Source organism: Tachypleus tridentatus, chromosome 11 (genome assembly GCF_004210375.1).
Source record: "Tachypleus tridentatus isolate NWPU-2018 chromosome 11, ASM421037v1, whole genome shotgun sequence".
Classification (NCBI taxonomy): Eukaryota; Metazoa; Arthropoda; class Merostomata; order Xiphosura; family Limulidae; genus Tachypleus; species Tachypleus tridentatus.
Window position 1 is genome coordinate 40372593 of NC_134835.1, and position 13143 is coordinate 40385735.

Consider the following 13143-nt stretch of genomic DNA (forward strand, 5'->3'; position numbering starts at 1 on the left):
TATACATAGAAAGCTTCCTTTAAATAAATTATAAATTTAAACTACATTTTAACATTATCTGAAGTGCTATAGTCACCATTGCTTAGAAGCAACAATAAATGAAGTGTTTATGTCTGGTACGCCTTCCCCACCCCACTGGTTCAGCGGTAAGTATGTGGGCTTATAACATTAAAAATCGCGTTTCTATGCTTGTGGCGGATACACCACTGATAGCCCATTCTGTAGCTTTGTAATTTATAATAATAAAAAACCTGTATATGGTATTTGTGGTTTTCAACGTGAATAGCGCCTTATGAAACACATGGAATAAACAGCCAAGTCAGACATTAAAGATCGTGCTAAGTGTTCTAAACTTAGAACTTATGGCCATAGAGAGGGCGAGGCAGTTAACAGCACACACCATTTATATCACTACTCCTGACCAAATAAAAGGGCTGACTGCCCCTTTAATAGCTGGACTACGAAGCGTTTTCATTTGTTTGTTTGTCGTTAAGCATACAGCTACACAACAGGCATACCACAGATATCGAAGCCTAGTTTTAAACGTTATAAGACTTTAGACTTGCCGACGGGTCACTAGTGGGACAAACATTTTCATATCGTGGGTTTGGGACCCTCGCCTCTTCTTATCATTCCTTTTATTCTGTGAGTTCAAGTTTAAGAATAAAATGTTCATAAATTAAGTGAATTTCCAATGTTCCCTTCTTTTAATTTTTATGAAATGTAAACATTGGAATTATTGTCAAGCCTCTGTGTATCATTTCTTTTCGTAAACCAATATTGGATTAATTATTATTTTTAAACTACACGAGGGCTAAACTTTTTTGCGCAAAACTACACGAGGGCTATCTGCGCTAGCCGTCCCTAATTTAGCAGTGTAAAACTAGAGGGAAGGCAGCTAGTCATCACCACTTACCGCCAACTTTTGGGCTACCCTTTTATCAACGAATAGTGGGATTGACCGTAACATTATAACGCTCCCATGGCTGAAAGGGCGAGCACGTTTAGTGCGACGGGGATTCGAACTGGCGACCCTCAGATTACGAGTCAAACGCCTTAACCCACCTGACCATGCCGGGCCGTACAAAAGTGAATTCATCAGTTCCTATTCTCTAAGCGAGTGTTTCTTAGTCCCCCGCTAGTACAGTGGTAAGTCTACAGATTTACAACGCTAAAATCAGGGGTTCGATTCCCCTTGGGGGGCTCAGCAGATAGCCCGATGTGGCTTTGTTATAAGAAAACACAAACACGCGACTGTTTCCTAAAGAAAAAAAAAGGTTCCAGCGTGGCCAGGTGGTTATCGTATGTCTAACCATGTTAAACAACAGTACGTGTAATAATTATCTTTAGAAACATCTTAAAGATAATTTTTCTGCTTTTGTTTTTGTCCCCAAATGTCTTTTGATCACTGGGGTATCTAAGATACTGATACATCTTTGATGTTTTTCGGAGAGATCTAGCTATAGCGCCCATGTGCCATCCTTAAATTAGCAGTGTAAGACTAGAAGAAGACAACTAACCCACATTTAGGCTACTCTTTTACCAACGAATAGTAGGATTGACCGTAACAAAATAACGTTCCACATCTGAAAGGGCGAGCATGTTTGGATTTGAACCCGCAACCCTCATTTTGCCAGTAAAATGCCCTAACATACTGGACCCAACGTGTTAAGAATATTAATGGTCGTTATATCCACAGTCTCATAAAGTCACTACCAGCTTCACTAACTCATTCCATATTGAAGAAATGTGGGTTCATATCTAATAAAATCGTTCTTCCTCAGATTTTCCTGGTAAACTGGTTGGAAGACGTCTCACTGTTTAACCGTATGCGTACAAATGTTAATCGTTTTCTGGATTACCAGATGTTTTTCCACCTCGTCATCATTGTTTAGTCGTCAATATGGAAACAAACCTCGGTATAATAAAGATTATTTGTTTGTTGATATGCACAAAGCTACACAAATTGCGAATCCAGCGTCCATGTCAGGCCATGCCAGCCTTTTGCTGACGTTAAAGAAAGAAAATAAAAATAAAAACAGGGTCTATTGACATATAGAGTGTTATCAAAGTTTATATCTTAAAACATACTTTAATCTTAGTGTTTTAAGTGTAAATATTGCTGTTTTAGGGTATTTATAATAATTAAGCTCTTAACATTGTATAAGTTCAATGCATTATGTACATGCAAAATAAACATGATAATACTTCTTTGTAATACGAACACTTAAACGATTTGAAGTTTTCAACATTTGTTTTTTTTACCTAAAGTAACTTTAACTTATAGAAACGTAACAGCAAAGTTTTAAAATAGTCCCAATTCGACTGTTTCAATCAATCGTTTGAGAATTTGAAGGCAGAAAGGTTTCATTCTTCACCCAAAGTTCTATACGTGCTTACTGCTATTATACTCTGGTCATCTTTACAAATAAACATAAAAGAAGAGTAAATGCCATGTTGCGAGCTACCCATTTTTAGACATTCTAAAGTTAATGACAACCCAATGAACAGATGACGGATAACTTTACAGCAATACTTTTGTAACATTACCATAATAACAATTATAACAAATAACTCATAATATCACAGAAGTTTATGAAAATGACTCCTACCATTGGTAGCCCGGTGATGGCATAGTGATTAGACTTTGAGTCCAAGGATCCACACTTCGCGTCCCGTTACATAAAATTGAACTCTGCAGTTTGGAGTAATGGATGCTGTGTAAGACTGACAATGAAGTCCCACTATCCGATTAGATTAGCCCAGAATTTGGAAAAGAATGCTGTTGGCTAGCTAACTTCCCTTTATTAGTTCGAAATTAGGGAGAGCTAGCTCACGAAACCCTTTTACTTAATTTTGGGCAATCTTCTGGGATAAATCTACCACTGGCCTTCATCACATATCCCACGAGTTATAACACACTAGCTTTACTGAAACCATGAAGTTTTAATTTAGCTTGTTCCAGTACACTTTTCTCTCAAGTTGATACTGTGTTAAGTTTATATTTCCCTGGAGTATGTATATATATAATACTTTATACCCCTTTCCCTGCCTTGAACACCATAACTTTATGACTGAACTTAATTCATCTCGTCTACTGTTGATAAAACTGCTAATTGTTGTATTGCGTTTCCAGGCTTTACCTCACGATTTAAATGAATCTTTGGTTCCTCTAAAGTTCTAAACGGTCATAGATAGAAGTCTTTCCTACTTTATGACCTATGTTCTTCGCAAGCGAAGTGTAAACAGCACATCACATTAAGTTTTATATTAGGAAATCCAGACATATAAAATGTAACATCGGCTGTTGTGAAATTAATGAAAGTGATGACCTTCGTTTGTCCTTTCAAAAACAGTTGAGAATGATATTTATTTGCGTTCTTTATTTATCATACTAGTTGTAAATACCTTCGCTCTGCTGCGTGGTTCAAAGTCCGTCCTCTAAGATTCAAGCCCAGTGTATAGTGTTCAAATTATTTTATTACCTCTTTCATTACTGTCATAGCTACTCAAGGTCAGCACCCAAAAATAGTCCCGTTTGAACATCCACCAACGATACCCGAGCACTTGCACTAGGTTTGGTCTCGCTAACTTGTGGATGGTGTATAAACATAGTTTCAAACATGGCACCTCCGAAATCACGAGACGAGAGAAAGAACACAAACTCTGGTAATATTTTCAGGTTTAACAACCCCGAAAATCTATTCCTATATCCCCATTTCGTCTATCGACATTTTTCAGTAAGGAATCTATTTCATATAGATAAGGAAAGGATGCCACGAGTTCGCGTGCTAAGTTTGATTCTGCAAGCTCCAAAACCATGGGAGGAGTTCCTTAACAAACAATTCTCAAACGTAAAACACATTTACTTACACTGATCATAGCAGGTTTTGTTTAGAATTTGTTGATAATCAGCGATGTACTTCCATTACTTATGAAATGACGAGTGACATTTGTTTATTACCATTAACATGACGAGGACTGGCATTTGTTCAATAACATTAACATGACGAGGAATGACGTTTGTTCGATAGCGTAGATGATAAAATAAAACAAGAACATTGGTCACATATTGTGACATTAGTCACTTTATTTTTGTTTCCTAGAAAAAAAATTCATGTTTTTATAAATACGACTAATCACTTTAAATAAAATGACTTTTTTTTACAGTGGATTATAAATCTACGCAATGGGCTACCTGTACTGTGTCCACCACGAGTATCGAAACACGGTGTTTAGTGCTATAAGTACACAGGTACACCGCTGAGTCACTGGCGAGCCTGAAAAGTTACAAGAAGCATCTCTGTATTGATTGAAAGGTTTGTTTGTTTTGAATTTCGCGCAAGGCTACACGAAGGCTACCTGCGCTTGATTCAAAGGAAGAACAAAAAAACTGGAAACATATTTTTTCCCATGAGAATTGTAGTAAAAGTTCCGCTAGCAGTTAATGATAAAATATAATCCGGAAGAGAAACATGAATAAATAAACAGTTAGTGTATAAACTCTATAGAATACAGAACTCTGTCCTTCTAATAGAGGTAAATTAATCTTGGACTACTTGAAATATCTCTCCAAATAAAACACACAAATTCTTTCATTGTATACATTGAGACAAAAAGAACACAATAAGACTGAGTTAGAGTTGCCATAAATCTTTGTCTCCTCATCTTTCACGGATCAGGAATTTCCATGATAACTAGCATCCTGACTGAGGACTTCTACCTAATAAACCTTCTTGTGTTGCTCTTGACTGTTCCGTTTTTCTTACAATCCTTTTCTTTTACTGTTTTCATAATACAGTGTTAGCGCCAAAACGTTTCTCATATCAGGGTGATTTGCGACAGAATATTCGTGTATTGAAGTATTTCTCAAACAGTATCGCGGTTCCTTTCCTTGGTGCCAGTTTTGGAAACCATGTTATAGATATTGATCAGATTTTAAATAAACATAGAACATTATATTGCGTTTTTCTGAATGGATTAATTGGCTGTAAGTACAGCTTGAAGGTTTACAATGATGAAGTTGATTTAATTTATATGCAGGTAAATCTAAAGCAAATCGTGTTTGATAAAGTTTGCATTGAAACATCACATATTTGTAAATGATCCTACATATACGTAAGGTGTGGTTGATATTCGTAAGGTATATCAATACACAAATTGTAGATTTAAACACACACTAAATGTGCAGTAATATTACGTTACTGTATGAGGTAGAACATAACGAAAGATCTTCATTCGTATTAGAACAAAGACTCTCTGTTACTCGTCATTTCCTGTCAGTTAACATCAAACTAAAAACTGTCAGTCAGAGCCGACGATAGCTTAACTAGCAATCTAGGTAAATACTAAAACTGCGCCCCTACTAACAATGGGGACCCAATAATTTGTCACTCAAAGCTGTGTCTGTTATACACTAAGGGACCTGCTGCCAGAACCAGTGTATAAAATTATTTCTAAGAACTCTCAGAGACAGTCAATACGAATACTTAATATGAGAACTCTCAGAGACAGTCAGTGCGGATATTTAATATAAGAACTCTCAGAGACAGTCAATACGAATATTTAATATGAGAACTCTCAGAGACAGTCAGTGCGGATATTTAATATAAGAACTCTCAGAGACAGTCAATACGGATATTTAATATAAGAACTCTCAGAGACAGTCAATACGGATATTTAATGTAAGAACTCTCAGAGACAGTCAATACGGATATTTAATAGAGCTCTCCTGATAATTGATCCTTATCCATAAGTGCACATTACAGCTTTAAACTTATATTCCAGTAACAAATTCATTTCACACTGGCAGACAGATACTGATTTATTATCGAAATGTTTGATTCATGGATGTTTGTCTCTGACCTACGTATCCAATGTTTTATTCATTAGGTTCTAGCATGGATGATATTTGATGTATTTATGACTGCATGAGAAATAACTATGGAAGTAAAAGGTAGGGATTATCTAACTCCCATGTGTGTGTGGTAGGGATTATCTAACTCCCATGTGTGTGTGGTAGGGATTATCTAACTCCCATGTGTGTGTGGTAGGGATTATCTAACTCCCATGTGTGTGTGGTAGGGATTATCTAACTCCCGTGTGTGTGTTTTACTTACAGCAAAGCCACATCGCGCTATCTGCTGTGTCCGTCGAGGGGAATGGAACCCACGATTTTAGCGTTGTACGTCCTTAGACTTACCGCAGTTCTGACGAAGGATATGGAATTAAAGACCATATCCTGGAAGTTTAGATAAAAAATCAGTATCACGTCTACTTGAAAATTGAAATAAGAGCGTCAGTGCATTTTGCTGATCGCGTTATTTCTTCAAAACAATTAAGTGTAAACAGTTTTTGGTATTTAAAAATAAATGTGTGTGTGGAATCCGTTTTAGTGCCGCAATACTGTCCAATATCAATATAACTGCCGCGAATGAATGATTGTAAGGTTTGTTGTCACTTAATTCGAAATCACTGTGTCATAACCTTTGATTTTGTGTATTTATTGCTATCTTTAATTTTGAACTTAGTTAATAAAACGTCTTATATAGAACGATACATTTTGTCGTGGTAATTAAGTGCTAGTCTGAGTAGAAACTATTGTAGTTCGTTTTTCTTTCAGCAAGTAACAAACAGTCAAGCGACGCCTTCCTTACTAGATGAGTGTGCCTGTGTGTTTTCTCACAGCAAATCCACGGTGGGATCTCTGCTGAGTCCACCGAATGGAATCGAACCCTCTGATTGTAGCGTTGTAAAACCGTAAACTTACAACTGTACCAGCGAGGGAACCTTTACTAGATGAAAAACAGTTTGTATTAACAAGCCTTGAAGGAGAAGATTTAGACTACATTTCTTTATGTTTTATCATTGTATAAATTAAAGGATTCTTATTTTCAAATATTAGATATTTGGTTTTTATTAAGTTAGAAACAAGTGGAATTTATCGCAGGCTTAAGTTATTCAAAAAGTGGATTGCATAAATAATTTATTCTAATTATAATAAAATTCTAAACTTCCTCACATAGTAATTGTTTTCATTTCTTCCTCGTTTATCTACGACTAGTAGGACCGCTCTTTGAATTACAGGGGCCGTGTGAATCTGGCCACGTGTTCGTTTTTCTTGAGAAAACAAATGATGTCGTAGTTAAGAGTAAGAAACGCAAGAAAAATCTGCAATCCACTTATGGAACTACACAGGCTATCCATATAAAACATGTGTGAGCTTCAGTTCGAGTGTATGTCACTCCATAACTTACTGTTGTCAAGTCTGAGATGCTGGTCGTTTATTACTATACTTTATTTCCCAGTTCATAAACATGGGCACAGTTTGTTTCACTTTACAAAGTGCTGTCTTGAACCAGACCAGGTTTGAGAAATTTTCTTTTCCTTACTTTCAGAGTTAGAAAATATTTGCATTTATTCGGTTAAGATATCTACTAAGAGTATGTTTTTACTAAAAACTTAATGTGTCTCGTAAAGTAAGAATATGAACATTTTATTTTTCTGTCAGTAAGGTAAACAATGCTATATGTCTGTCGAAATGTTTTTTTTTTATTTCTATAATAACTGGAAAGAATTGTGTTCGAAACAACTTCAGTTTAATATTTGTAATTCTGAATTCTAGTGTGTACTATGCATCTATGAGTACTTTTACTAAATCCACGCTATACTAACGGCCAAAAATTCTAAACATTGTTAGAAAAATAAACATCAATTTATAGGCATTACACACAATTATAGACGAGCACGTGTTGGTAGATGTAAATATTGCACACTGAGGGTGACGTTTCGTGCTTTTTATGACCAATGACATGGGTTTTTAGCTTAGAATATGTGTAGTATGTACAAAGCTTACAAGTGCGGATTCTTATCAGATGAAGGTGGTTAAACGTATATCAACAGTAATAATAGAAGGACTGGCTTCTAGGAAAGTTACTCACGTAGTTTCAATCCTAAATAATTACTTGACATAGTGTCCTATTTATTTGTTTCTTTAGACATCCGACCTCTGCCTGCTCCAGAAGCCTAGTAATTCGTATAAAGGTTTGTACTAAACATTGCTTTACAGTAAAAGCATGTTTTACAGAAGCATTGTGGCATGAGTATATGGGATTTGTTTTACTGTAAAAAAAAAAGACATCTTAATGACTATTGATTATGAGACATGTTACTATTTTAACTAACAGCATACAAAACTTCAGCTCTAGCCCCCTTCAATGGAAAAGTATGTAAAAAAATTCTCAAAGATGAAATTATCTCACCAAATAACTCAAACGATGCATATAAATTAACATATTTAGACTTTGTGGTTTATTTCGTAAATGAACTTTAAAATATAAATTATAAATAAATTTTGTTTTAAAATTCGCGCAACGCTACTCGAGGGGTATATGCGCTAGCCGTCCCTAATTTAGCAGTGTAAGACTAGAGGGAAGGCAGCTAGTTATCACCACCCACCGCCAACTATTAGGCTACTCTTTTACCGACGAATAGTGGGATTGACCGTCACATTATAACGCCCCCACGGCAAAAAGGGCGAACATGTTTGGCGCGACGGAGATGCAAACCCGCGACCCTCAGATTACGAGTCGCACCCCTTAACCCACCTGGCCATGCTGGCAACTATTACGTCATAGTTGTAAAACGTCATGGAAACAGTCGAACGACCGAGAGGAACTTCAGTTCGAGGAACCGCATATTTAGTCTCATCTTTTACTCAAAAACTAAAGTGTTCAAAAATATGGCAACCAACAGGAATTATACCTAACCAAAGTACAATTTCTAAGGCAATTATTAAATTTGTTGAAAATTCACCTTTAAGAGTAAGTGCGTTTCATTCTTGAACGTAATGGGAAAATTATTTACTAAAATATTTAATTAGAGAATAAATGAGTGAAATTAGTTAATAATAAATTGCATGTGTTAACTGTTTACAAAATTGCGCCCAAACAACTGAAGTAAGACATGAGAGCTTGGCTTGACTTGTATTAATTTTCGCGCAAAGCTACACGAGGGCTATCTGCGCTAGCCGTCCATAATTTAACAGTATAAGACTAGAGGGAGGGCAGCTGGTCATCACCACCCACCACCAACTCTTGGGCTACTCTTTTACCAACGTCAATAGTGGGATTTACCGTGACATTATAATGCCCCCACAGCTGAAAGGGCGAGCGTGTTTAGTACAACACGAGAGAACCTAATGGATTTTCGAACTGCATATGACTGGTCAGCTATTTTCTACTTGTAATTTTTTTTGTTTTCAAGTATTGTGCAAAGTTGAGTGTGAAAGATACATATTTGAAAAATGGCAAGGACATTCTTTTTATTATTATATGACTGAGTTGTTAACAACTTCAATGAAACATTTATTACGTTCAGAAATATTTTTAGAAATGCCCTTTAAAACGTAAATACTTATAGGTAAACTTGACAAACCATTATCAATTTCTGTTATAAAAGATAAATACATGTTTCAGCATGAAATTGTGTTTAAAGCCCGAGATGTGTCAACGTTTGCAAATGCTAAAGATTGACGATTACAAGTGTAAGGTTAACAAATATTAATTCTCATAATGGAGTCGGTTTGTCACACGTTTTGGCAAAGCTAGCCGTCCTTAATCTTGAACTGATAGAATGGAGGGAAGAGGCTGGTCAACACCACCCACCGACAACTATTGGATTACTTTTATCACATCGAGTAATGAGATTTGACTGTAGCTCTTATAAAGTTCAGAGCGAAGATTATTTTTCGTACGTCAAATACGCCGATTGCAGTATAAGATGAAAGGATTGTGAGAATATTGTTTGATAAATTGTTGTAATCAGAAACGTCATACAACTTGGGGTGGGGGAAAGACATAGTCAGAAAAAGTGTATGAAAGTGTTAGTGAGTGGGAGTGGCCTATAGGCAAGATACAATTATTGTAATATTTCTGAGGATAACTCCATTTGTTATTAGTTTATTCGCAATTTAAAAAAAAAAAAACAACTTGCTACCTAATTTATCAATATCCAGATAATGGATTGTTATTACACAAATCAGGAACCTTCTTGATTATGAGAAACCCACTTTAAATAAAAAAGTATCTCAGAGCGGCTGGTATGGGTATTAATACTTTTATTGATAAGGAGAGAACAACGTTTCGACCTTCCTGAAGATGACCTACAAAGATCAAAACGTTGTTCTTTCCTTATCAATAAAAGTGTTAATACCCATACCAGCCGCTCTGAGATACAAATCAGGAATATATTGTAAAATATTGGAAGGATACAAGTAAGACACGGTTTTCCACGCAATACGTATTATTGATGTTTTATATTTCATTTGTTTGGATTTAACGTATTTGGCCGTGTTATATCAAATTATCTTTCACAAATACAAGTATTAGACGTCAGAATAAATTTCGTTGTATAAAACACAAAATACTGTAATAAAAGTATTGTTAGAGAAGATAAAATTACATTAAGAAAGTTACTCTTTATGTGTTATACTCGCAAAAATATTTAATTGCATGTACTTCTATCTTCAACAAGGGATTTTTCTCGTATTTCTATCTTCTAATCCGAATTATTGAATGTATTGTTTGTTTGATTTTTAATTTCGCGGCTACACGAGGGCTATCTGCGCTAGCTGTCCCTAATTTAGTTGTGTAAAACTAGAGGGAAGGCCGCTAGTCATCACCACTCACCGTCAACTGTTGATCTACCCTTTTAGCAACGGATTGATGGTACATTATAACGCCCCAGTGTCTGAAAGGGAGAGCATGTCTGGTGTGACGGGGATTCGAACCCACATCAATCAGATTACGAATCGAGCGTTCCTTACCTCCTGACCATGTCGGGCCTATATTGAATGTAATGACTAGATTTTATCGTTTTAAATATTTATATTTTTTCAATGAGAAATGTTTTTTTTATTTGAGCAAAGAGCTATTTTGTAATAACATTATAATTCATATTTTCGGCAACAGAAAATATCACTGCACCCTCTTTATGCACTTACTAAGGTAAATTTTATATTACGCAGTATTTCACATGAAATATAGAATTATGTACTTCGTTTCGTTCATGGTGATACATGATTTCAGAGGTCTTTCAAATTAGCTTTTTTTTTTCAATATCCAGTGAAATAACTTTTGAAAACCTAACAGGCTAGAGATTTTGGTTTATTTTTTTAGATAATATATTAATATTCAGTAAGAGAATCGACGTCATGCTGTGCAAAACATTCTATACGTGACAGGAATGAATTACATTTCTCATCATTTTACACCTGTGACAAGACAGGCGAAGCGTTCTCCACGATTGTAGACTGTTTTGTAAGTTCGGGAACGAGTCGTTTTATTAAAATTTAACATAATTCTTTGAAAAATAAACTTCTCATCAGAAAAATGTTACTTACATTTTTAAACATTCGGTCCAAAAGTTACGTTTAAGCGAAAGACGAAAATGGAACGTGAGATATTTCACTGAAACCAGAAAACACTATCAACTTCCGGCTTTCTTGTCATTATTCCGATCGGTATTGTAAATGAAAAGTTAATTTTTCTGTCTGATTTCAAACGTCTTCATACGCATAAGTGTTAAGACAAATATATCTTACAGTTGTTATCAAAAGTCAATCCTAGTGGTTTATTTAGTAGTTACAAAATTAACAACCAGTCGTTCTTTGTAAGAAATTTAAATATTGTAGCTTCCTAACTCGTGGACTTACCAGCCTGAGAGTAAAACTTGAGATTTTCAGTGACGGGTTCGCTGTTTGTCAGAAAATAGTTTGTGCGGTCTGTGGGTCTCTGCTCAACAAGCTATTCGTTTTAAAACTAGTTTATATTCTAACACCACGAAATATTATTATAATATAGCTATGACGTCATTAAGGAAGACTTTTCGAACATTCGATCATTGCTTCAGTTTCCAGCCAATGAAATTTCATGACGGTGCGTGACTGGATACACAACTATGCGAAAGGAAGATTCGCAAGTTTTATTTTTTTTGTTTGTTTTTATTTCTTTTTTTAGTCAATTTGTTCAGCTTTTTCTTTTTTTTAGTCCTAATTAGATTTTCTCTTTGTTTTCATTGAGAAAACCTTTTTTTCTTTATTTGTTTCTATAAGTCTCTATAAAAATGTTTTTTGTGAGGAAAAGCATCAGATTCATAGAAGAAGCATTGTATTCAGGAAAGATTAATAAACACGTCGCATTTACTTGCTGGACAACATTTGATAGAGAAGTTCTTTATTCAGTATTAATACTTAAATTGTGTAGCTAAATAAATAATTAAACATTGTTAGAAATCTTGAAACTGGATAAACTATATTAGTCCTAGAATGGGCAGGTGGTTAAGACGCTTAACTCACAATCTGAGGGTCGCAAGCTCGAATCCCCGTTTCATCAAATATGTTCGCCCTTTCAACCGTGAGGGTGTTATGATGTTACGATCAGTGTTGCTATTTGTTGGTAAAAGAGTAGCCCAAGAGTTAACGGTACTTATGATGACTAGCTGCCTTCCCTATATTACTTCACTGCTAAATTAGAGACAGCTAGCGCTGATAGCCCTCGTGCAGCTTTACGCGAAATTCAAATAAACAGTATCGACATTTAATAATATTGTTAGAGCCCTCGGAACTTGCTATATTATATTGTTACTCAGTTATGATAAAACTGGAATTTGTACAGCTAGCTTGGCTCTTAATTATTGTGAGTATTAAGTAGTGTTAGAATTATTGTACCTTTCTAAATACATCAGTAATGGATAATGTTTTCACGATTGTGAGAGCTCCTGGAGTCACGTCGATATTTACTGTTAGAATTCTTGTGACTTGTCGATTTATACTTAACAATACTTTGAACTCATACTGTTTTTATGACGTTCTTTTTAAATAATTCTGATATCTATACGATTTTACACTTGAAAATTTATATATTTTTTGCTATATTCCCAATGGCACGTGACACATCTATGGCACAAATTTTATCAATAATCTATATGACTAATACCCACAGTTATGCAGTAAAATAGTTTTTTTTTGTTGTTGTTTTTTTTTTAACGATGGTGACATTTCTGTTTTTGGAACATGAACACAGTTATAACGCACGTGATAGATTACTTATACTACTGAGTTTGGTATATCATCGAATTAATCAT

General features: G+C 35.2%; 1 protein-coding gene across 6 annotated transcripts in view; it reads right to left on the reverse strand.

The window, feature by feature from the left end:
* The window catches only part of LOC143231990 (uncharacterized), a 40911-nt gene that overhangs the window by 23659 nt on the left and 4109 nt on the right, over window positions 1–13143 (reverse strand). For 2 of the 6 annotated variants that reach the window (XM_076466949.1, XM_076466946.1), the window contains exon 1: window positions 11714–11846. The exons of 2 other annotated variants lie outside the window; for them this stretch is intronic. The gene's annotated coding sequence lies outside the window, so the exon portion shown is untranslated. Of the gene's footprint in view, window positions 1–11713; window positions 11847–13143 lie in introns of those variants that run through there. 2 more of the 6 variants (XM_076466950.1, XM_076466947.1) reach the window with 1 other exon arrangement.